At 43.7% G+C, this 9,659-nt stretch overlaps 1 pseudogene; it reads left to right on the top strand.

The window, feature by feature from the left end:
- The first annotated feature begins 505 nt into the window (after positions 1 to 505).
- Positions 506 to 601, top strand: LOC116104144 (annotated as a pseudogene).
- Positions 602 to 9,659: the final 9,058 nt, after the last annotated feature.

Below are 9,659 nucleotides of genomic sequence, written 5' to 3'. Positions count from 1 at the left end.
CACATTGGTCTTTAATGGTTACACTAAACTTTATTGTGGTATAAGGATTCTCTCTACATACATGCAATTCTAGTTATCATTCACTTTTTTTATTACTTAGTATGGTTTTTTGTTGTATTGATTCTTTAGGAATTTTACGTCATACACCCTGATCATACTCATTTCCCAGTCCTTCCATGTCCACTCCTTTATCCCTGTGACCCCTCTCCTTGACAAACAAAAACAAGTCGAATTTGTGTTATCGCTATACTCACTGGAGCATTGTTGAGCTCTTAGTAGCCTGCCTTAAGTAGACCTGAGCCATTTCCCTCCTGCACCTTCTGCCAGAAGCCATCAATTGTGGAGAGCTACACTTCAGCATCTGTATCACACTTTTAAAGAGTTCTCCTGAATGATTTCCTGTTTAGGGTGCTACCTTTTGGGGATGGGGATTAAGGATTGTCACAGAAGCCTTCCATGTCCCTCTTTACCAACTGTTCATCTACAGTTGCTATCACTGCCAAAGATTGCTCTTTGGCCTTTTGGCTAAGATCAAGTGTAGTATCTGTTTTTATCAGTTTAATGTCTTCTACTTTTAAATAATAAGCTTTTTGTACTAGCATGATATTTCATTGTGAAACTAGTTTACGTTTCCCTGATGATTAGTGATGTTAAGTTTCTTTTCACACACTGGTTGGCCTTTTGTATGTCTTCATTTGCTAAGATCCCAATTAAGTCCTTAATCCAAGTTATTCATTTACGCATGGTTGAATTTCTTGTATATCCTGGATATTGACTTTTTGACAGATTTATTATTTATATTTTCTCCTGTTCTGTAGGCTGTCCCTTTATTCTCTTGATTGTTCTCTTGCTGTATATAAGCTTTTTTAGCTTGATACAATCCCATATACCTATTTTCTTTTATTGTCTCTCTCTCTACACACAAACACACACACACACACACACACACACACACACACACACACACACACACACGCCAAAGGAGAACCCCAAATCTTTTCCCAGAACAATGGCATAAACATTGTTGCTGTTTTTCTCTTCCTATAGGTTGAAAGTTTGAGGTCTTACATTTGAATCTATAGTCTATTTTGAGCTATTTTTTTTTAAATAGGTGAGAACCAGAGTTTTAGTTTTATTATTCTGTGGTGTCTTTCTGTTCTCTCTTTTTATTATTTTCTTCTGAGGATGAGTTAGTGAAGCTTTATTGGTCAAACCACCAGAGTTAACTAATCCTCAACCCTAGACTTGAGATCTTTGAATTCTGACAAGATCTTAAGATTTTAATTAACTTAAAAATACAATGTATAGCATCACTGCTTGGAAAGGCATTTTAGGGGGGCTGGAGAGATGGCTCATATGGCTACTCTTTCAGAAGTCCTGAATTCAGTTCCTATTAATCACATAGTGGCTCACAACCATCAGTAGTGGGATCTGATATCTATATGTCCTGTTCTGCATGCAGGCATACATGCAAATAGAGCACTTGTACAACAAACAAATTAAAAAGTCATTTTAGAGTCAAGTCTGGAGTGTCATGAACAGCGGAAGGAGAAAGTTGTCTTCTGCTTAGCAACTATGCCATCCTCTCAGCCTCAGTTTCCTCATCTGAACATGATGGGGAGAGAACTGAACTTCAAGTGCCTACAGTGTTGAAGATTTCTCTTGTTTTCATTGTTGAAGATGGGACATGTGACATTAACTGAAACATTCCCTCCTGGACTCAGAAGGCTCACACAATTTACTAGATTTAGGAAGCTGATGAAACTTGCAAGACCCACAAGGCCTTACCTTCTGGTTATAAAGCTGCAGACTTGTGGGGAAGAGGGTCATCTCAGTGAGCTGTATGAAAGTTGTGCGGGAAGCTCCAGGGATGCAACTTTTGTCACTTGTCATCCATACTGAGGTGGACTCTTTGATAATGCAGATGTCTGAGGGTTGTCCATGCTCCTGGAAGTATTCCTCATAGACTCATTAGCACATGGAGGTAGACTTGGGAGGAGTCATTTATTTGGTTTGTTGTGGGTGCTCTATCTGAGGTAAAGAAACAGGGAAAGTTAGACAACAGGATGTTTTCCCAGTGTCTTCTGAGATGGACATTACCCATCTCAACCTAGGCCCACTGACCTGCTCTAGGATATTGGTGTAAAGTGGATCATTACAAAGGTGCCAAACTAGTTAGATGCTGGTTCGTTCCCAGATCTAGTTCCAGAAGCCCCTGTGCTTCTGTCTTTACTTTGATTGTCTCTGCTCTTCAAGTTCATGTCTCCTCTTTCCTCCTTCTGCACCAGTAGTTGGCTGCACAGAGCTCCATTCTTACCTTCCCACTTGGCCCCTGGTCCATTCTGCCTCTGACTCCTATTACTATCTCTTGGCATCTCTCTTTCTCTCTCTGATTTTGAGTTTTTGAGGCTTTAAGCACTTTAAAAATCCTTTAATTGAAGTCAAGTTCTCAGAGCCCATAACATTCTAGGAAGAACTCCAAGATGAGCGTCAGAGTATCTGTGGTTTCACCAGGGCTCGGCTGCTGCTGAGTCAGTTTCTCTATGTAAACCTGGAATGTAATACCAGGTTCTATCTTTTAGTCTCTGGTCTGATGTCTAGTTCAGAGCTCCTAAAACCCTTGGAGACTTTCTGAGGGATAGGAATACTAAATCTATCTTTTGCCCAATGCTTGGTCTCTGATGCCAGAGACTCTCAGAGAGTTCTAAATCCCTTTGGAAATTCCTCTGAGATGGGAGTGTTTTTTGTTACAAGGTGAATCTTGATGGCCCCTGAACCATCCTGTTCACCAGAAAGACCAAAGTATAATTAGAAGCTGGAACTTCCTATTTTCCACACTTTTCTCAGGGCAGTAAGGAGGGACTGGAGACTGAGCTTAAAATTACAGTGCACCTACATGACACGGTTTGGAGAGCTTCCAGGTAGCTAAACTTAAGGGGGTTTCTGGAGACTCTCTTTTGAAGAGAGGGCATAGCGTTTCTCAGCTCCTTTTCACCTTAGCAATGGATCCCATGAAGCTCTTCATGTGGCTACTCGGTTACTCAGATTTGTCATGTTCAGGATTACCATCGCAAACCAGTAACAAACAATAACCACTTTTCTCTGAGCTCTGGGAGCTGTCACACTAAATTAATCAAACCAGAGGAGAGACGGTCGTAAAAAGAATTCTGCATTAATAATCAGCTGGTTCAAGGTGAATTTACAACTGTGGCTGGCATCTGAAATGGGGCAGTCTTGTAAGACCTAGCCCTTAACCTTGGAACCAATGCTGTCTCTAGGTAGATGGTGTCAGAATTAAGTTGAATTAGAACCCAAATCATGCTGCTGAAGGATCTCTGCTGTGTGTGAATGTGTGTATGTGTGTGTGTGTTTTAAATTTTTATACCTGGTCATAAAAATATTTTACTGGATGTTGAATATATGACTTCTCTTGATCTTGGTCTCTCCACATAAAATTTCAACCAAGTAAAATGTGAGTGGTGGGTATAATTGTCCTTCTCCCAGAATTCACTGGTTTGGTGAGTTTAAAAATATTATCAGGTCACACTATAGATGATTGTGAGCCACCAAATATGGATGCTGGGGAATTGAACTCAGGACCTCTGGAAGAACAGACAGTGCTCTTAGCTACTAAGTCACTCTCCAGTAGATAAAGCACTCATATACATAAAATAAATAAATAAACCTTAAGAAAAATAAAGAATATCTCATCAGAGAGTCTTTATCTAGCAACTGGTGGGAGTAGTTGCAGAGACCCACAGCCAAACATTATGTGGAGCTTGGGGAATCCCAAGGAAGAGGGGGAGGAAAGAATGTAGGAGCCAGAGGGGTTGAAGACATCATAAGAACAGCCCACAGAATCAACTAAGCAGGGCTCATAGGGCCTTACAGAGACTTAGGTGACAATCACAGAAACTGAAAGGGTCGGAGTTAGGACCTCCACATCATATATGCTATGGTTATGTAGCTTTGTATTCTTGTGGAACTCCTAACAGTAGGATCAGGCACTGTTTCTGACTCTTTCGTCTGCTCTTGGAATCCTTTCCTTCTACTGGGTTGCCTCCTCCAGTCTTGATATGAAGGTTTGTGCCTGGCTTTATTTTATCTTGTTATGCTGTGTTTGGTTGTTATCCTAGGGAGGTCTGCTCTTTTATGAAGGGTGGAAAGGGGAGGTGGGGGAGAACTAGGAGGTGTGGAGGGAGAGGAGACTGTGGTCAGCATATAATGTATGATAATAAATAAATAAATAGAGAATAGCATAAGTAATGAAAAACCATGGAGGAAAAGAGAGAGCAAGCCAGTGTGAGGTCAGAAACCCACTCCATCTCAACCCAAATGTGTCTGTAGCAAACCGGGAGAAGCAAGTCTTGCTATGAAGTCTCAGAAATGAGAAGTCTTTATGGCACCCTACACAAGGCTGTAACTCACTCAAGACTGTACTGAGGTTGTAAACTGCAGAGAGCTCCTCTTGACGAATTTACGAGGGTCTGAGAGCTCTATATTTGCTCTAGAGACAGCTATTGTTTGTTTATAATGCATGCATGCTTAATTTGCAATAAACCAGGAGGCACTACTACACAAACAGGCAGTTCACCCAGCCTCCGTGCTGTCTTAGAAGGAGGATGCAGTTCAGGGAGAATTTATTGTTTTGTCCTGCAAGTAGAAGAATTTTTAGTTGTTCCTTCATTGGTGAAGGGCCATCCTGGTGTGGCTGGAGGAGAGGCGACTCTGGCAAGAAGAGGGTGTGAAAGGTCAGGGGAGTCCTTGTGTGTCTCCGTCTCAGATATTCTCCCCTCAGAGTCCTGAACTGTTTGCATGGTTCCCGAGTGATTGCCCCATATCAATGGGTTGCCCAGGTGAACAAGGGCAACTCCCAGCTTCTGTTTCTGCAGAAGACTTCTGGTCCTGACTCCTGGCTGGGGACAGAATCCAGTCTTTGGATCAGGTATGTCTCCTGGTAGAGGAAGGTGGTCTAGTCTGGTTAGGGTGCTCTAGTTGAGCATATGGGGACTGGATTAACAGTGGTAGGCAGACAGTTCTCCAGAAGAAGGGAAAAACACCGAAGTTAGCTGAGTCTCACGCACTCATCCTACTATAATAGCTTTATTTTATTCATTTCTTTTAAATGTGTGAGTGCCTGCATGAGTTTATGTGTACCATGTGCATGCAGAAACCTGTGGAGGCCAGAAGAGAGTGTAGGATCCCCAGAATGCTTGTGAGCTGCTGTGTGGATGGTGGGAACTGAACTTTGGCTCTCTGAAGGAGCAGTGAGTACTCTTAGTCACTGACCCTGCTCTTCAGACCCATGGTATAAGATCTTTAAACCCCATGTATTTCAAGGTATTTGGGGTTAGAATTATTACCCTCAGTTTCTATTTTAGGAGTCACATAATAGGCGGAGTCAGATTCATTTCATTGGTAAGACTGGAAGCAGTTTCCTTCCTTATTGTAACAGCCATCGTTCCCAGACCGTGTGCTTATGGCTTTACTGGGGTGGTCTTCCAGCGGAGATGCTTCTTGGTGGACCAGGGTGGGACACCCTACTTTTTTCTCCAGGTGGGTTCCGTTGGAAAGTTAGATCTTTGAGTGGGTGTGAAGTATTTTCCTGTTGTCACTAGCTGGAATCCTTCATGCTTAGAGCATTCATCTGCTGTCATCTTGTGTGACAAAACTTTTCCTGGGAAGATACAATACCCATGTCTACTCAGATAGGAAATCCTCGACAGGGCAAAGTACAGATACCACCATAGTTCATCTTGGTGAGCCAATGAGTTTTATTTGGGTTACTTACAGGAGCAAAACTCACTGCAAGACCATCACTAATGCTCAATCCAGCATGGGTGACAGCTCCCAAGGCTTGGAACTTGGAACACACTGCTCAGCCTGCAGGCTGCTCAACAGGTTGGAGAGTGTCCTTTGCAGGTCCCATGGTTGGTCTAAACCTCTCTTCCAGGCAGTTGGTCTAGTTTCAGAGTCTTTTTTATAGCTCCCCTTCCTTCAGTGTGAGGGAACTTTGAGCTTTTATAGCTCACTCTGGCAGGGAGGGGCCTCAGTTGGAGGAACTTCCAAAAGTTTTTGAGTAACTATTTTTTGAGTTGTTTACCTTGAGGCTTCCTGCAGGATGGAATGTTTTAATCCTGCAGGAAGAAAGTATTACACAAATCGCCTTTTCCAAAGAGCTCAGTTTATGAGTCAGTGTCCTGGAGGGGAATGTGACCTGTTTGTGTAGATACTGAACATTCTTGTGCAGCATTCAGTCACACATATAGACACAAAAGTTGTCATTTAGAATGTAAGTTTCGCCAGGGTGGTGGCTGCGCTCGCCTTTAATCCCAGCACTTGGGAGGCAGAGGCAGGTGGATCTCTGAGTTGGAGGCCAGCCAGTTCTACAGAGTGAGTTCCAGGACAGCCAGGGCTACACAGAGAAACCCTGTCTCGAAAAAAAAAAACAAAAAACAAAAAACAAAAAACAAACAAACAAACAAACAAACAAAAGAATGTAAGTTTCAAGACATCAAGCACATTGTCCTCCTGTGCTTGGTTCTGTAGGCTCTTGTAGCACATCTGCCAGAAATTTATTCATTTAATCCTGTAGGCTGTATTATTGAACAAGGCTTTGTGGCATTGGTCTTTTGTAACCTGGGTAATTTCTGTTTCACATGTAGCTTACTAGTTGGTCCTCTAAGCTCCAGCATGAGGACTGGAGATGACATGTTTCTGGCTCACTTGATACAACTAGAATTTATCTCACAGTTGCATTATAGAACCTTGGGCTTTCTCCTGGGTCAGCTGAAATATTGCCCTTTGTGATGGTTGGGTCAAGGGTGTGTTTTCCTTGCCTGCCGGCAGGGCCACTGAGAAACAAGCCATGCACAGTGGAGCCAGGGATGCACTTGAAAGTACTGGGGTCCATAGGAAGGAGTTGCTTTGGTGGTAGTGTTATGCCAAGGCTGAGAAGAAAAGCAATTAGCCAGCATGGAGGGGATCCCCTAGCTTAGTATCTGAAGGGGCTATGGGTGGGGATTTGTATCTGGTCTGACTGATGCCCCTCAGTGCTGAGGTTTTTTCTTCTCACTTTCCTTCAGGTTCCACTTTCAAGGCACCAAAGGTTGCTTTTAACACCTACTGTATCCTAGGGATTTCTAGCGTCATCAGGATTTGTCATCCACCTGTTCCCTGCAGTGTGGTCCAACCCTGAAAACCTCAGGTGACAGAGAGCCCACACCTGAAGGTCTATAGTGAGGATTTCACGTTTTTCTCTGCCTTCCCAGATGGCCCGCATGGTTCAACAGAGTAACACAGAGTCACAAAAGAATATGTTGTGCAAATCCCTTGCAGGCCTTCAGGGAAGTATCTAAGAGAAAAGTGACCCAGTGAGAGAGAAGCTCCTTGCCTGAAGCTCTGAGTTCAGAGTTACTCACACAGTTATCTCTATAAACAACCATCTGCTGCCATCTTCTCCAGCCTTAATGGTACCTTCATTCTTTTTTTGTTTGTTTTGTTTTGTTTTGCTTTGTTTTTTGCCTGAGAGATTCTTTTTTTTTCTTTTATTTTTTATTGGATTTTTTAATTTACATTTCAAATGTTATCCCCTTTCCTGGTTTCCCCCTCCCAGAAACCCTCTATCCCATCCTCCCTCCCCCCTGCTTCTATGAGGGTGTTCCTCTACCCACCCACCCACTCCCACCTCCCCACCCTCTATTCCCCTACACTGGGGCATCTATTGAGCCTTCATAGGACCAAGGACCTCTCTTCCCAATGATGCCTGACAAAGCCATCCTCTGCTATATATGCAGCTGGAGCCATGTGTACTACTTTGTTGATGGCTTAGTCCATGGGAGTTCTGGGGGGTCTGGTTGGTTGATATTGTTGTTCTTCCTATGGGGTTACAAATCCCTTAAACTCCTTCAGTCCTTTCTCTAACTCTTCTATTGGGCACCCTATGCTCAGTCCAAGGTTGGCTGCGATCGTCCACCTCTGTATTTGTCAGGCTCCACCAGGGCCTCTCAGGAGACAGCCATATCAGGCTCCTTTCAGCATGCACTTCTTGGCATCCACAATAGTGTCGTCTGGGTTTGGTAACTCTATATGGGATGAATCCCTAGATGGGACAGTCTCTGGATGGTCTTTCCTGTTCCACACTTTGTCTCCGTATTTCCTCCTGTGAGTACTTTGTTCCCTCTTCTAAGAAGGACTGAAGCACCCACACTTTGGTCTTCCTTCTTCTTGAGCTTCATGTGAATTGTATCTTGGTTATTTGGAGCTTTTGGGCTAATAATATCCACTTATCAGTGAGTGCATACCTCTTGTGTTCTTTTGCGATTGGGTTACCTCACTCAGGATGATATTTTCTAGTTCCATCCATAAATTCATCATTTTTAATAGCTGAGTAGTATTACATTGTGTAAATGTACCACATTTTCTGTATCCATTCCTCTGTTGAAGGACATCTGGGTTATTTTCAGCTCCTGGCTATTATAAATAAGGCTGCTATGAACATCATGGAGCATGTGTCCTTATTGCATGTTGGAGCATCTTCTGGGTATATATGCCCAGGAGTGGTATAGCTGAGTCCTCAGGTAATTACTATGTCCAATTTTCTGAGGAGCCACCAAGCTGATTTCCAGAGTGGTTGTACCAGCTTGCAATGTTACCACCATTCTTAGTCACTGTGAATTTGTCATTACTTGCCCTACACTACAGACACCTCTCTTGCTTTACATTCCAGAGCTTTTCTGCATATTGCTAGAGTCAGTCCTCTCATTCAGACTTGCTTTATTATCTCCTCCAAGCCAGCGATCCTCCTTGAATATTCTGCATATCTAGCTATCTGCAAATGGTGCTTGCTTGCCCATGGTGCCCCCACAGTCTTCTCACCACCATGCCCTGGGTGCCTTGAGAACTCAGTCCCATCTTGGTGTGACCAGAGAGTCAGAAGAGCTTCGATGAAGTCTCTGCACTGCAGACAAAGGTCCTGCAGGCACTCTCAGTTCTCCTGGGGGATGCTCTGGGAGCCTGAACAGTGTTGCCAGGAAGTAAATGGACTTGCTGTGCCAGTCCCCTCCTCCAACTCAGTTCCAGAGTCACCACCGCTGGTTTGCTTCACAACCTCTGAGCTCCCACTTCCCAAAGGAGGGCACTGTGCAGTGGCTGACTGTGAAACACAGGAGTTTCCTGAAGACACTGTCACAACAGTAGCTGTGGCTGGGTGACTAATCTACAGGCCAGGTGAAACTGACTCAGAAAAAGTCAGGTGTATAAATTAGAATCCCAGTAGACTGGCCTCTTGTCAGCCCCACACTCCAAGGATTTTATTACTGTGTATTTTGCTCTGCTACCCATTTCGTCTCACCCAGCAGCTACCTCCACCTCTAGGCAAGCCTGGATACTGTCTGGGGGTGGGGCTGCTCCGTTTCCAGCTGGCCCCAGGCAGCCAGAGTTGCTACTATAGCAGCTGGTGCCTTTGGAAAGTCCTGATGCTTTTTTGTTTTGGCCATACGTACATTAATTAACCAATCAATTAATTAAAATGAATCAAATATCTACCCAGTACCAGACCCATGTAGTAGGAAGATTTTTTTTTTTTTGATTGTAAGAATCAAAATCCAGGAGCTGGGTGGTTGTGGCACATCCCTTTAATCCTAACACTGGGGGGGGGG

This window comes from Mastomys coucha, unplaced genomic scaffold (genome assembly GCF_008632895.1).
Source record: "Mastomys coucha isolate ucsf_1 unplaced genomic scaffold, UCSF_Mcou_1 pScaffold21, whole genome shotgun sequence".
Lineage (NCBI taxonomy): Eukaryota > Metazoa > Chordata > Mammalia > Rodentia > Muridae > Mastomys > Mastomys coucha.
The sequence above is the reverse complement of the archived record's forward strand: the minus strand, read 5'-3'. Positions and strand labels throughout refer to the sequence as shown.